This window comes from Dromaius novaehollandiae, chromosome W (genome assembly GCF_036370855.1).
Source record: "Dromaius novaehollandiae isolate bDroNov1 chromosome W, bDroNov1.hap1, whole genome shotgun sequence".
NCBI lineage: Eukaryota > Metazoa > Chordata > Aves > Casuariiformes > Dromaiidae > Dromaius > Dromaius novaehollandiae.
Window position 1 is genome coordinate 30917183 of NC_088130.1, and position 14114 is coordinate 30931296.

At 37.0% G+C, this 14114-nt stretch overlaps 1 long non-coding RNA gene across 3 annotated transcripts; it reads left to right on the top strand.

Moving 5' to 3' along the window:
- Positions 1-142: 142 nt before the first annotated feature.
- On the top strand, positions 143-8990 carry LOC112995220 (uncharacterized). Of its 3 annotated transcripts, XR_003262122.2 has the most exons (4): positions 143-811; positions 2259-2359; positions 5549-5773; positions 8178-8990. It is a non-coding gene; the product is annotated as an uncharacterized LOC112995220 (long non-coding RNA). The 3 variants fall into 3 exon arrangements; XR_010385590.1 differs by having other exon boundaries at positions 5549-8990; XR_010385591.1 differs by having other exon boundaries at positions 2259-2338; positions 5549-8990.
- The last annotated feature ends 5124 nt before the right edge of the window (positions 8991-14114 follow it).

Consider the following 14114-nt stretch of genomic DNA (forward strand, 5'->3'; position numbering starts at 1 on the left):
CACAGCAGGATAAGCACAAAAAAGTCCTGGATGGCAAATGAGCACTGACTTCACTATTAGAAGTACTCAGTCTAATGTATACATTTCAACTGTATTTTTATTATGCTATCTGCTTCTTCAGGATGGTGTGATATGGGTATAACAGCCTGTGCCATCTCTGCTGTTTTCTTTCCTGATGACCTCACTAGTGCATTAGCTAAAGTGCATGTATCTTAACATAATTGTTTTTCTCTCTCTGTGGAAATAACTGCAAAATCGCTATGGGTCAGGTCACATCAACCTAGTCCAATAAGACAGAGTCAAAACTAGTTTTGATCATTTTGATTTGAAACTTCTTCTAATTAAATTCAAACTCATGTACTGAAAGAGTGTAAACCCCATGAAGGGAGAAGAATTGTTTAGGCATACGGTTAGCAAGGATGGCACAAGATTAAAGTAAGAGGAAATGTAGTTTGAATGTCAGAGTAAAAATTGTCGTGGTTAGAGCTGTAAGATTATGAAATAGCCTCTGAAGAGAAGGTGAAGATTCAACACTTGGCATTTGAAACTCCACCAGCAAAATCACTAGAGAATATACCACAAGGAGCTTTTCTCTCTCTGTTTTCTGTTGTGTATAATTTATTTTAAATCTACTGTATGTGCTTATAATACTGTTTCTTTCTAACTCTAGGATTCTTTGGTTTACTTGCCACTGATGTCTTTACTACTATCTTTAAAACAAGACAAAGAAAATCAAGAATACCATTTGTTATTAAATATGATATATATTTCCAGGCAGAAAATCAGGCTACAGTGATTTAACTAATGCAAGGTAAAGAAAACTGAATCAAATGCAGTTTATTCATTGTTTCGATGAGCAGGAAGATGGAGGTCCCAAAGGAATAGATGCCACTGGAAAATAAGGAGATCGTGTTCCTAAGGAAAAGTGACAAAGCAGGGTGATGGTGGGGGGAGGATTGTTCTAGTCAGCTCGAAGCAATGCAAGACACAAGAAAGGAGCAGAGGAAAAAAATGTGGGGAAGGAGAAAAATTCCTGTGAAAGAAATCCTTGCAAGACACAAGAAAGGAGCAGAGGAAAAAAATGTGGGGAAGGAGAAAAATTCCTGTGAAAGAAATCCTTGCAAGACGCAGACACCCAAGGCACAGGATCACAAGAACGCTAAAGCATGTAAATCTGCAAAAATATGGTGTAGAGAGAGAAAGGCTACTGACTCATATCTTTAGTCTCACAAAAATTCAAAATATATTCTTGGGATAGGGGAACATCTCTGGATTTGCACACACTGCTCCTGTGAATGAAGAGTCTGATATTACTACTTATGGTGCCTGAGCAGATTAAAAAGGGGCAAAGTATTCATCTATGCCACTATTATTTAGTGCACAAGCAATAGCATACAGAAAATAAAATGTTGGTCATTTTGGCAGACTGAGAGGCTGTGTATCTCTTTAAAGAAGAGCAGTGGCTTTTAGGAAATGGGGAACCATGATGAATAATCAAGTGATTATTAAGCTCTGTTTGCTTCAATTTTACTCATAGAGATAACGCAGTAGTCAGAAGCGTAGGTAGGGACATGCATATTTGTGAGAAGCAAGGTATGGCTTACTGAGTCCATTTGCATTTAGTTTTAGTAGCCACCAAAAAAAAAAAAAAAAAAAAAAGAAAGAGAAAAAGCTGAAAATTTGGAAGTGTTCAGTGAGGAACTTCAGGAATGAATGGAAAACAGAAAAGCAGGTTATTACTGACCTCCCATAGTTGCTCTGTTGGTTCAGTTTATCAAAGAGAAGTTTTAGTAAGAGGGAATCAAAAGCATCAACAGTAGAGAAGATATGGGATTATAAAAGAACACTTTTTTTGTAACTGACAAAAGCTAAATGAAATCAAAAGGGATAAAAGCTGAAGCTCAGCAAATTTGATCCAGTTGTGTAACAAATAGTTTTATTGTATCATCAGGTTTCAGCTGCCCAGGGATATCACATTGTCCACCCTCAAACTTTTAAAACCCAAGACTGGATGTAATTTTAGGAGAGAAACTTTTGAGCAATGACATGGTCCAGATAAAGATGAATTTATATGTGATATGCAAGATCAGACAGATTATTGCAATATTCCTTTCTGGTGTTTAAAAATCTGAGTCTAATAGTAATTTTTTTTTAATTTAGTGCCTTTCATCCGAGGGATTTTAAGTGCTTAACGAACACTAATGAATCCCCTCAACACTTGTGAAAAGTAGGTAATTATTATTAAATCTACTTTGCAGCTGTGGTTCAGAGGCTAAATGATTTGTCCAGGATTGTACAACAAGCAAGTATCGGATCTGGTAAAGGACGGTTGGAAAATGTAGGTTGTGAGTACTGCACTGTAAGTACAGTAACTACCTATATCCTGGACAGAACAACTTTCATCTTTTAATTTCTTAATGGCCAGATGGCATTAATTAAGTATTTACAATGGTAAAGGAATAAATCTGAAATGAGGAAGTGAGGGACTGGAACGTTGATCTGCGTAGCTGAGAGATTAGTGACAAAATGCCAGCTAGAGAGCAGAGTTTAATGAACCAAAACCAACTGATGATATTAATAGTTTGGAGGGCAGTGTTTTCTTTGTCTAAAAAAGATGGTGGAACATATTTGTAAAGACTTTAAAAGGCACTATTTATTGAAGCTACTCACCACAGACAAGCGCTTTCTGACTCTCCACTCTCAATCTGATTAAATACAGCTTTGTGCTGTGTGATATCACCAGGCAGGGTGTCCATAAATCCTGGCCTGGATTATGCGCCATTAAAATATTTGGGCAAAATTCTGATTTCACTGAAGTCAGTGGCAAAACTCTTCCAGACCTCAGTCTTTTAATCTTGTGTTGCTCCAAAGTTTCAGTCCAAATTAGTGTTTTCACTGCTTATTACATTTTATTTCTCCCCTTACGCTTGTCTGGGCAGTAATTTCTCCCTCAGCATCCTGTTCAATTGGCCCACAGAGAGACCTGGGAGAATGGCATGAAAACGCTGTGGCATGCCTACTACAGGGTTTTCTGTCCAGAGTGATTCCTGACTTGAGGAGCTTGGTCCTAGTACAATTTGTCGTAGGAGGATATTTTGGGTACCCCCAGGGAACGAAGCTGGTACAGCAGTATTCCACAGCTCTGCTTTCCTAATGGGATGGGTCCTCCAGGACCCATGATACCATTAAGCAAGCCCACCTGTTGGCCACCCACGAACAGCTGAGGAAAAGTCACAAAAAGGCATTAGAGGTTTCAGAACTACAGTATTGTAATGTGGTATTTGTGGGTAACAACTTGCTGAGCTGGCAGAGATCAGTAATCCAGAGCCATCCCTACCTCTGGGGACCTACAGAACCGGCACAGCTGCAGATGTGAAACAGATGCTCCTAGAAAAGCACCAAACTCAAATGCCTCTGAGCTTCCAACAGAAAGGGGAAGATAACACTGTTCGTGATCTTCCTTTTTAAAATGCGCCCAAACTGCTGAGTATCTAAACATGGCACTTAGTAATTTTTGTTCCTGTGGGGCCATGCATGCTTCAGGGTGGTTTGCCAGTGTCCAGTGGCTATTTTACAAACAAGGAACATACGAGAGGAAAGGATCTCCTAGCACTGAGGCCACGAATCCAATGCCTAGCTACTATAGGTAACCATGTCATATAATCACCTTTACAGACTCGCTTCACATTACTGCTTGAATAACCATAGGCTAGTTCATCACTGCTAGATTGTTACGACTTTCTTGCCTGTTTGAATCATCTTCTGTTTGCATATAATGTCAAGTAAAATTGCTACTATAAGACTGAATATAATGCATTATTTCATTCCAGCTCACACTCAGCCTCATATATTTTCCCTTGTCTGCAACCAACTGTATTTGCCATATATTCTACTGCATGCTTCTTGACTAACCAAGATGTACTTTTGATACCTGCAGCATGCAATAAATCAGAAAATTTTCTCTTCTGGACTAAAATTTTCAAGCTTCTGAAATCCATTAAAATGTATACATTTTTTATGTTAGTTGCAAATAAAACACATTTACATTAGGAGATCTGGCACAGTATTCTGAGATTTAATGCCATTTAGCTGCACACAGCAGATATTCTCTTTGGTGCCATTAGGTTACTTACTCACTCTGAGTGAAATCCAGATTTCGCTGAAATCCAGGAGGAATTTTGCCTCTCTCTTTCTGAGTACACCAAATCAAAAACTCTAACTGTAAAAGGTCTAGGCCCGTACACATGACGGAGAAGTTACTGGCAAGGAAAGCTGAATACTTTCAATCAATTGTTATGCATATGCAGTGCAAACAATAGCATATTGTGTATGTAGAAACCTTGTGCAAGTCTGAGACCTTTACTACTTCTGTATCTTTTGACGTTAAACTGCCACTCCTTTTAAATGCATGCTACCAAATTACAGCCAGCTCTTATAAATCAGTAACAAAAGCAAAAAGAAGCTAGAGAATATCAGGGTAAAACAAGTGCAACTATAGCGGTCAAATGTAACCTGACTTGCTTTTTAAGTGCAGTCCCTTAGATGAGTATAAGAAAAACAAAGATAAATACAGTAAATGAGGAAAAGGGGAAAGGACAGTAGAAATATCTTGGGAAACAATACAACAAAGCATCTGAGTTTTTTAATTCTCTAAAGGGCTGACATGCAGGGGTCCTATTCTTTTCCAACCTTTTTTCTTTTTAAATACTTCCAAATACTTTTAATATATTCCATCTATGCTTAAAGCAAATAATGAACTGACGGGTAGATGATACTTTGAAGGGATTAACTGACTGCTGTGGAACAAACTAGATCAACTGCAAACTAAACCAAAAACTTACTGAACTTATTATTTATAGTTCCTTTCCGACAGAAAAGCAATATAGTCAAAATTAAGTAGGGTTTTTTTTGGAAATTGTAGTTATTTTGATAAACAGTGCTGTCAAAGCAACAAACGTGAGTGCCACAAACTCTAGATTATTCACTTTCATGTAAGGTTTACAAGGTTTCTTGTGAGAACACTTCATAGTTAAAGTATGTCTTCCCTTGGGGATCACACAAGCATTTAATTTTTGTTTTGGCATTGGGCCCATGGTGTTTATGAGGTTCTTTGGAGAAGTGAAATTGATCACCACAAAGGAAAAACTGAGAGTTACTTATTTTAAACCATGATTATAACCTTTCAAGATTTTCAGAAAAAAATATACTTTCTTCCAGATATATATGTATATAAAAAAGAGACTTTGTTACAGAAAGGGTTTGGAGTTCCATATTTAGCCTACCAATATAAACAGTCATATCAAGCTTTATATCAAAGGGTTATTTATTGTGCTGTAATGATGCCCTATGCTGTCTTGCCCAGTTACATTAAAACACCATGTACTACGCTTTCTTGATCTACAACAGAAAACATTTTTGTTGGCAAGCACAAATTTGCAGGTAAAACTCCAGCTCATTTGAATATTCTTTGATTTTTCACATAACCCTTTCAATTATTAATGACAATTTATTGTACATTTTATCAATCTTGAGTTCTCTTTTACAACAGATTTAGGTTTACCCATAGGTGTAAGGATGTCATCGCTGGCATTAAGTCCTAGATCCTGTGCTGCGGAACATGATCTTAGAGGCACAAGCTGTGCAAGAGAAATCCTGCCGTGGCAGGTCTGTGTGACACTGCTCGGGCTCTGCTAAATGTGTTGCTATAGTTTTTCTCGTGAGCGACTTGCAAGCTGCTGTTCTGACGTTTTGCATGGATTCTGGGCTCAGTCAGGTATGCTTTCTAATACACCCATTTTCTTCTAGCGTAACTCACAGATGATTTAGGTGCTGTAGGCCTAATCGTGTTGAATTCAGTCCTGTAAAACTCTGAGCATCCTTAACTGCTCCTAAGGTTAATGAGAAATGAATGTGCTCAGCGTGTGACAGTCTCCCTCAGTGCCTTCCAGGAGCTGGGAGTTTAACTGTGCACTACTGTAGGGTGGTTGCAATGCTAGTCGTGCACCGCATTTGAGTAAAGAACATCTATTCTGCTGCTTATTAGGCCATGTAGACAAAGGCAGAATTTAACCTTGTGAATTTGTTAAATGTGAAGACATGGCAATAAGTTACCCGGCAAATTTCTGCTGTTAAAGTTCTGATAAAAGTCACATTCTAGTACCTGGTAAAGAAATACCAAGCTGGTCAAATCTTAGGTAACTTAAATTTTAAAAAAAGTGATTTTTGACCTCTACTGTTATATTCTGGTTTGATTTAGGGTTTTTCCCCCCCCTTTCCTTTCTTCTTTTTTGTCTGAAGTAAGGTTTAATAGTTGTACAGAATTAATTGTTAATACTACTTCTTTGCTCAGAGAAAATGTAGCGATGTTTGCACAGTAGATAGCATCAACTGTCAGTCAAAAAGAAAACCTTTTTATTGTCATAATTGATAGCAAATTAGTTGCAACCTTTACAGTTACATGATTTTCCACTCTGTTTCTGCCGTATGCCTGTTGACAAAGGATTTCAGAAGTATAAAACAATTACAGTTTGTTTTCTTTTGTTTATGCAGAAATGCGAAATGCTGTGGCATAAAGAATACACAGTGGATTTTACAAGATATTAATAATCCCTTCTCATTAAGAGATCTAGTTACGAATTCTTTTCATGATCATATTTCTACCCTTTTATGATTTATCAGTAACTACTCAATTCTTGACTTTGGCACATTCCTCTACAGTTGTAGGATAGTCTTATATTTCAGAACTGTTCTTTATTCTTCTACTAGCTGGAGTCCACAATCTTTTCTGGTTTCTTCCCTTTGAAATGGAAGTTTGATATAATTAATTCCTGAGCACACCCTTCCAATGCCAAATATGAGATGCATGTCTTTGGAGTGTATATGGCAAAGGTCCAAAATGAAGGACAGGAGGAGCAAACTATTGCCCTAAAGATGCAAAATTAATTTCTTCACTCTATAAGTTTTCTATAACTTCAGTTTCAAAAAGTAACATTTTCATGAACTATTTACATTAAGCAGTGTAAAGTCAGTGCAAAAGCTAAGTTGAGATGGACCATATGTTAAAAAATCATAATAAAACAGGAGGGATTTTAAGTGCCCAGAGGAGTACCTCCTCTCTCTCTAAGGCAACCATATGGCCTCATGTATCTTGACTTTATGGTGCAGGAATATTCTCATAGATAATTTCTTTTCTAATGGTACAATGCTTTGCAGGGCTGTGGAACGACTGACAATAAGAATAACATTCACTCAGAACTGGTACAAAGCAGACTATGCCGTTCAAACTTTTGCAATGTTTTCATAAATTCATTCTGTACTACATTTGCAGCAGTTTCACTGACCATGACACTATAACCGAAGTCTTGCTAAGCAGTCTTAAAAAAATTAAAGCTTATTTCTTCTCTGCATCTGGCTTTCCATGACCATTATCAAACTGTCATTTTTCAAACTGAAGTCTGTTTTGTTGCCATAGATGGTACAGGGCAGCTATTTCTGCTGTGTTCTTGTTTGGCTGAGTCCAACCTGTTGGAATTCAAGAGTCAGGCAAACTTAGCATGCTGTATGCGGAGAGGAAGGCTGCATAAGAAAGCTACAAGGCTAAGTGTGACATTAGTGGACCTTTCTGATTTAGAAATAAAGAGGATGAATAAAAATGGTCTCCTAGTCCCTTCTCTTAGGCCTATGTCTTGAAAATTGTGGTTTAGTTGTCTTCTAGAATTTATTTGACAGCTCTCCTCTGTTTATTTTGTATTGGGATTGACACGAGCACAAGACTGCAAACCCTACCCAATCCTGAATTTGTGCTCTTATATATTTGCCTTGGTATTTAAGAACGTTAGGGTTCACTCTTCACACTCAGCTCCGCAAGGTGTACAGAAATGTATTTTTTAAATGAAAGGGTGGATTTTCTCTTAGTCAAATGATTCTGAGAATTGGCTCTTCTAGAAAAACACTGTTACAATACAATCAGAATTGTATTGCAATGAAGCCACTGCAACCACATTGCCTTAAGGAAATTTATCTTCAGTATTTCATCATCGAAACCTCCGAGATTTCTCTCATCCAACTAAAACCTACATTCCCAGGTGTGTAGCAGCACACAGACTTCTCTAGAATTTGCTTTCTAATTGATTGTATTAATATATACCAGTGTAGTTTCTGTTTGCTCTTTTAACCAGATAAGATTTTCTCCACAACATAAAGAACCTTGTTCAGGTGCTGCCGTACTAGTGGAACTGTTGTGTCTACAAAACCGACAGCGCTAGTGAGAAACTACAGCCAATATCAACAGAGGTAACTTTTCTTCCTTGCTGACAGCCGTCTCGAAGACCACCATTGGCAGCAACTGAGCCAACCGTGGCGCGCACAGCTCAGCAATGCATTTGTTGCCTCTCTCAAGAAAGCAGCTCCTCTGAAAACGGGTCTGCAAACATACCTCACAGAAAGCCAGCATTGCCAAAAGAGCTCTGAAATTTCCTAAATGGAAGGACTAACGTCTTCCCTTTAGCTAGCTTTGTATACACACTTTGAAGAGCTGTCTTCGGATTTTAAAATACTATCCAGTATTGCTTGTGCTACCTATCAGGGCAAGTGCCTCCAGAGCTAAGAAACCAGAGCTGCAGCATGACCTGTAATAACCTACGATGCAGCTCTTTGTTTTCTTCCTTATCGCTAATGTGAGTAATGTTAGTTGATGGGTGCTGCTGCATGAGGAGGGAATGGTGTCAAAGCCTGAGACTTTGCTATGCGCTGGGAGTTATGCACAAGCAAGCACAGAGTTTTGCAACAGATAGGAACTGTTTATGATTTGACGGCTTGTGATTCATATGTGAAATGGGCCAGCAAGAAAAATTGTAGCACTTCTGCAAACTTAAATTGGAAAAGTTCCTGAATGTTGATTAAATTCTGAAAAGTGTTAAAGAGTATCTTGAGAATGTTTTTACTCTTCTGTATTATTAATAATAAAAATTAATAATTATGTTTACTACACAGTGCTTGAGCCAGGCAAATACGGGGTTTCCATTGTAGTAGATACTACACAAATAATTGTAGTCCATCCCTGACTTGATCTTCTAATACTTTTCTTTCTTCACTTACCTGGACAAGGAAGGAAAAAGAAACTGCTAGCTGTTCATCCAAAGCAACAAGAACTAAACTAGCAAGGGAGAAAAGATGGCATGCCCATAAACAAGGTAACACTGATCAATGTACTACTACAAGAACAGGTACCTCATATATCAGAAAACACCTATTTCTTTTCATATGTTATTGCTTTGAATTCAATATCTTAGTTTTATCTGCAGGTGTACCTCTCCTTTTTTTTTTTTTTTAATCTCCTTCTGTCTATTTTGAAAAAAACTGCTTAAAAACAGAGCTGCTAACCAACCATTGATGCTCTAGTCTGGACCAGCTGCAGTTACTCACTGCACAGTGAGTAACTTTCACATCCTGAAATACTAACTTTTACCAGGTAATAAATTCTGGAAAAACACAGTCTCAGCATGGGCTTTTGGACAGCTTGTATCACAAAATATCACTTTAAAATATCACAAGGTCAAACAGGGTTCTTGTTTACCTTAACTGGTTTCAATCCTGCCATATCATCATAGGAGAACACTGAATCTGCACAGATGCTGAAATGAGAGCCTGCTCATGTAATATAATCTACATAATACATTTAGTGTATCTGCTCAGTACATGGGTTTCTGCACGAGTGATCAGGAATCTTTGGGATGGCTACACAAAGACACCTTGTATCTATTTGCTTTTCTTCTCTTAAACTTCAGTTTTACATTATGATATAAACTCTTCCTTGTACCTAACAGCCGTAAGTACTTATTTCTAGAGTGGTAATACCTAAATTGGAGTTTTTGTGAGATACTGGCTTTCTGTAATAATTTACAATCAAGCAATATCTTTGAAAAGTCTCTTTAAAAGATCTTTTAATTAATGTTTTTAATTTGGAAAGTGTGGAAGAAGTAGAGTGGGTGTAAAAAAAGGAAGATATACATTTGTCGTAGAACTATGGATTCTCTAGCTTTGGCATTACCCCTGGGCTATTTCATTTATTCTCACTGACTCACTATTAATGACAAATCAGTATAATGGATTTTTTTTTGTAAAGCCAGAAACTGTACAGAGAATCTTGACTGGACAGAAACAAATGCTTTTATTTGGACTTCTAGAATGACAGTATTCAAAATATTTTCATTTCATATATCCATAAGTTTGATGTTCTTAAAAATATATCAACAAACTAATTCTTCCAAATTAGATATCTAGCAAACTTGAAAAAGCATTTGTAAAGACACACAAATATAAAACTTGAATGGCAACACACTATATCTAAGTTATTCGCTATTCATATATGGAGGGGACATAAAATTCAACTTTGAAGTGGATTTTTCTAACGTCTCAAAGGGCAGCTAAGTACCCTGCTCCCATTTGCATTTTTGAAAATCTCCTCCTTCGTAATTTTTTTTACTTCAAAGTTCAAAAAAGTTCATAAAATGTCAACATGAAGCCAGGAAATCTTCTGCTTTCCTCTCAAAGGTCTTCCTCAAAATATTAATCTTCTAAAGTTTCCAGACTAACAGCCAAATAGATATGTGCTGAAGATGTCTTGCCTAATTTGTGAGCTGAAGTGTTTTGAGTGTTCAGACAGATACACAGATTTTGACTGACAACTTGAAATGGAAACAAGGCTGATAATTCTATATCATTTTCATTAAAAACAAGAATAAATTCTGAGAACCATCTGCAAAAAGAGATATATATGGTTTCTGGATGCAGTAACAAGCTTTAAAGTGTCCCTGGATGATCTCCCAAAAAAGTGGTCCAGAATTCATTATGGTATTTTGTGTTATGGCATTTTCTTTTCTCAGACAAGGATCTTAAAGTTACCTCTTCGAACACTTAAAAACAGTAAGTGATTGAGTCTCAGTACATCATAGTAAAGTAGGCATATATGTTATCTCTGGTTGGTAGAGCAGAAAATGGGGCTTAGAGAAGTGAAAGAGTTGCCAGTTTAATAAGGAGAAAATACAGAATCTTCATGTAATTCCTCTGTTTTAGAGAGCAGAAAATACTCACAAACACAATTAAATACTGAATCAGATTCATCTACAGTCATTTTCTTCTGTTCTCTTCCGTAAAATTATTTGTTTCTCTCTCTCTCTCTCAAAAAAAAAAAAAAAAAAAAAAAAATCCATGTATGCAACACACACAGAGTCTCTCTCACAGGTAAACATCTAAGAGGAAAAAATATCCTTAAGTCAGAAAGAAGCCTTTTATCTGACTCGAGACTATTTGTCTATGCTGTAGTCAAATTATGAATACACATTTCTGTAAAGAATTCAGTGGTTCCTTTTAACATTATTATTTATGCTTTTGGAACCTCCTCCTCTCATATGAAAATTAGTCTGAGATTTTGTTCTATATTACTCTGACAGCTTATGGTAAGGAATTACAATAAAAGATGGGAGAATATAATTATTAAACATTCTGTTCAGTTATTAGAAGCAACCTCAGCTGCAAGTTTTGCAAACTAAGTCATTCTTCAGCAACAGATTTGCAGGATCAGAAAGGGATTTAAAAATGTAAGAAAGCCTGATGTTTTCAGGTCCTGAAAAACACATTTCTATGGATATCAGAGATAAACAAAAGCTATAGTTTTGTACAGTTCTTTTAATAAAAAACATCAAAGATAATTTAAACAGAGAACAACCTTAGGTTTATATATTTTCTGTTAATCTAACTTCAATCAAATTCTATTGAAATGGAAACATACCATTTTTTTAAAAATCACATTTTTACAAAATGCTGACAATTTTTATGAAATGCAACTACATTATCACCTGATCTGCAGTATGCATCAATTTCTCCAAAAAGTTCTTTCCTTAATTCTCTGTATTTTTACAAAAGGAAAAAAAAGGGGGCAGTGTATTTGTTTGGTTCACTTAAAATCATTGGGTTAACTTCTGAAAAAAACAGGATTGGGTCCTATTAGTTAGTTTTACTTCTAAAGTATGCACTCAAGTTTATAAAAAATAAAAACTATACACAGAAGTTACAGGGAAAATGTATAGATGGTCTATATTTTTTTTTGCCTTTCATAAGTACTAAACTTTGAATGCCAATTGTGACATAAGCAAAACAAGTCACTTTAACAACACTACTTACACAAGCAACACAGATGAGCTTTGCCTCCACAAGTCATTTGTATCTGTTTAAGATAGCGAGTATTGTGAACAGTGATGGAAAGCTATAGAAATACCATGTGTATTTTTAAGGGAAATCAGCAAATAAATAAAATCTACAGATTTATCACTTTAAATGCCTTCTGTCTGAGAGAAAACCTTAAGCTGAGTTTAGTTAAATTGTTTTGAGGTACGTGATCAGTTAATGTAGTAACAGCAGCATAGCACATCCAATACATTGAAAGTCTATGCAACTACCAGAAAATACATGCTATAAAGTATATGCTAAACACTGATTAACACTACAAAGCTAAAGATTGAGGGGCAGCTACAGAGGCTTATCAGAGGTAGACTGAGACAGTTTTTGTGCCTATGTATTATTTTTTCTAAATATTATATTGAAAATAGTTTAATTCATGTTAAACCGCTTGTTAACGATCTTTTATTTCTGCTAAATGAAGCCTATGGCCAGACACTGTTGGCATATAGAAGCAGCTTCTAACTCAGATATCAATAACTGCTTAAACATTTAATTGCAAAAACGGACAGCGAACAGGAGGTTGGCATGCTCTTTGGTGTTGGGTATTTGATGTGTCCATATGAAGTGGTTATGATGTAACAGAAAGCTCATTTTTTGTTCATTAAAGTATTATGTTTTAACATGCAGAATTAACTGATTTTTATTTCAGATCCAAAGGGTTTATGTCCCTGTATTGTCTATAAACTAATAAGATACAGCCACCTACAGCTTGCTAAGTAAAGCAGGAAAAAACATGTCTTCCTCTTACAACTTAGTCCTTTTTTTGGATTTTTTTTCAGTTAGTGGTAGTTTGGCTCCTTTTCATAGCTTTATATCCTGTTAAACAAAAAGCCAAATACTATATTAATGGAAGGGTGTTTTGTATGCAAGATAAAGCTCTGACTCTGCTATTAAAAAGTGTGTTAAATTAAACAAACAAAACCTTTGCTTCTTCCATGCAATGCTTATGAGACACGAACAGAGAGAAAAAAATCATTATCTTTCTCTTACAAACTTAGCTGAGTAGAGTCTTTGAAAAAAAAGTTTGTTATTAATATGTTTCCTGTAAAGGCAGTGATTTCTGTATGTCCATATGAGAAAAATATTTAGGAAAGTTAACATTGGATGTTAAATTCCTATTCAAAGAACTCAGTTCAGATGGCCCAAAAGGGGATTTTTTTGAATGAAAAGTATGAAAAAAGGTTTTTTTTTTTTTTGGTCTTTTTTATCTGGGGGCTTTGGCTGATTTTTTTGCATGTCCTACTTAACCTACAGATTGTAGCATTTTTAAAAAACAGCCTGAAGGAAATTGAATAGACAGAAAAAAATAGATCAATCCTTCAAGCCTTTGATAACAAAGATTTAAAAATTGTATAAAAAATTGTACATATCCTCTGTTTAAAAAAGTCCAGGGATTAGAGCATTTCTTCTTAAATTCAGTCTTTTTTTCCCCCTTTTTTGTGAGAGGAAAGAGTGGAAGGCCCCTTCTCCTCCGGCAAAACAACAGCTACATTAGTATGTGCAATTGGTAAAGCCTAATCTGCAATCACTTTCCACGCTGAGAAAAAATGCGTAATAAAATGAAGAGCCTAGAGCGTCTGTGAATCCTCAAGGAGGGCTTCTCCCCCCATTGCACAAGGCGGGCAGGCCGCAGCGAGGCGGGCGATGAGGCCCGCTCCTTTTAACGGGCGCTGGGGCGGGGGCAGGGAGCGGAATTGGCGGGTGTCGCCCCTTCCCCGCGCGCCGGCGGCGCCGAGCTCCAGTGCGGCACGCGGAGCGGCCACTGGAGGGAGTCTGGGCGCTTTCAAACGGCTCCGAGGCAGGCGCAGAGCCCCAGCCCCCCGCCGGCTCCAGGCTGCGGGCCGGGGCGCAGGCCGCCGTCGCCGGGGCAACGCGGG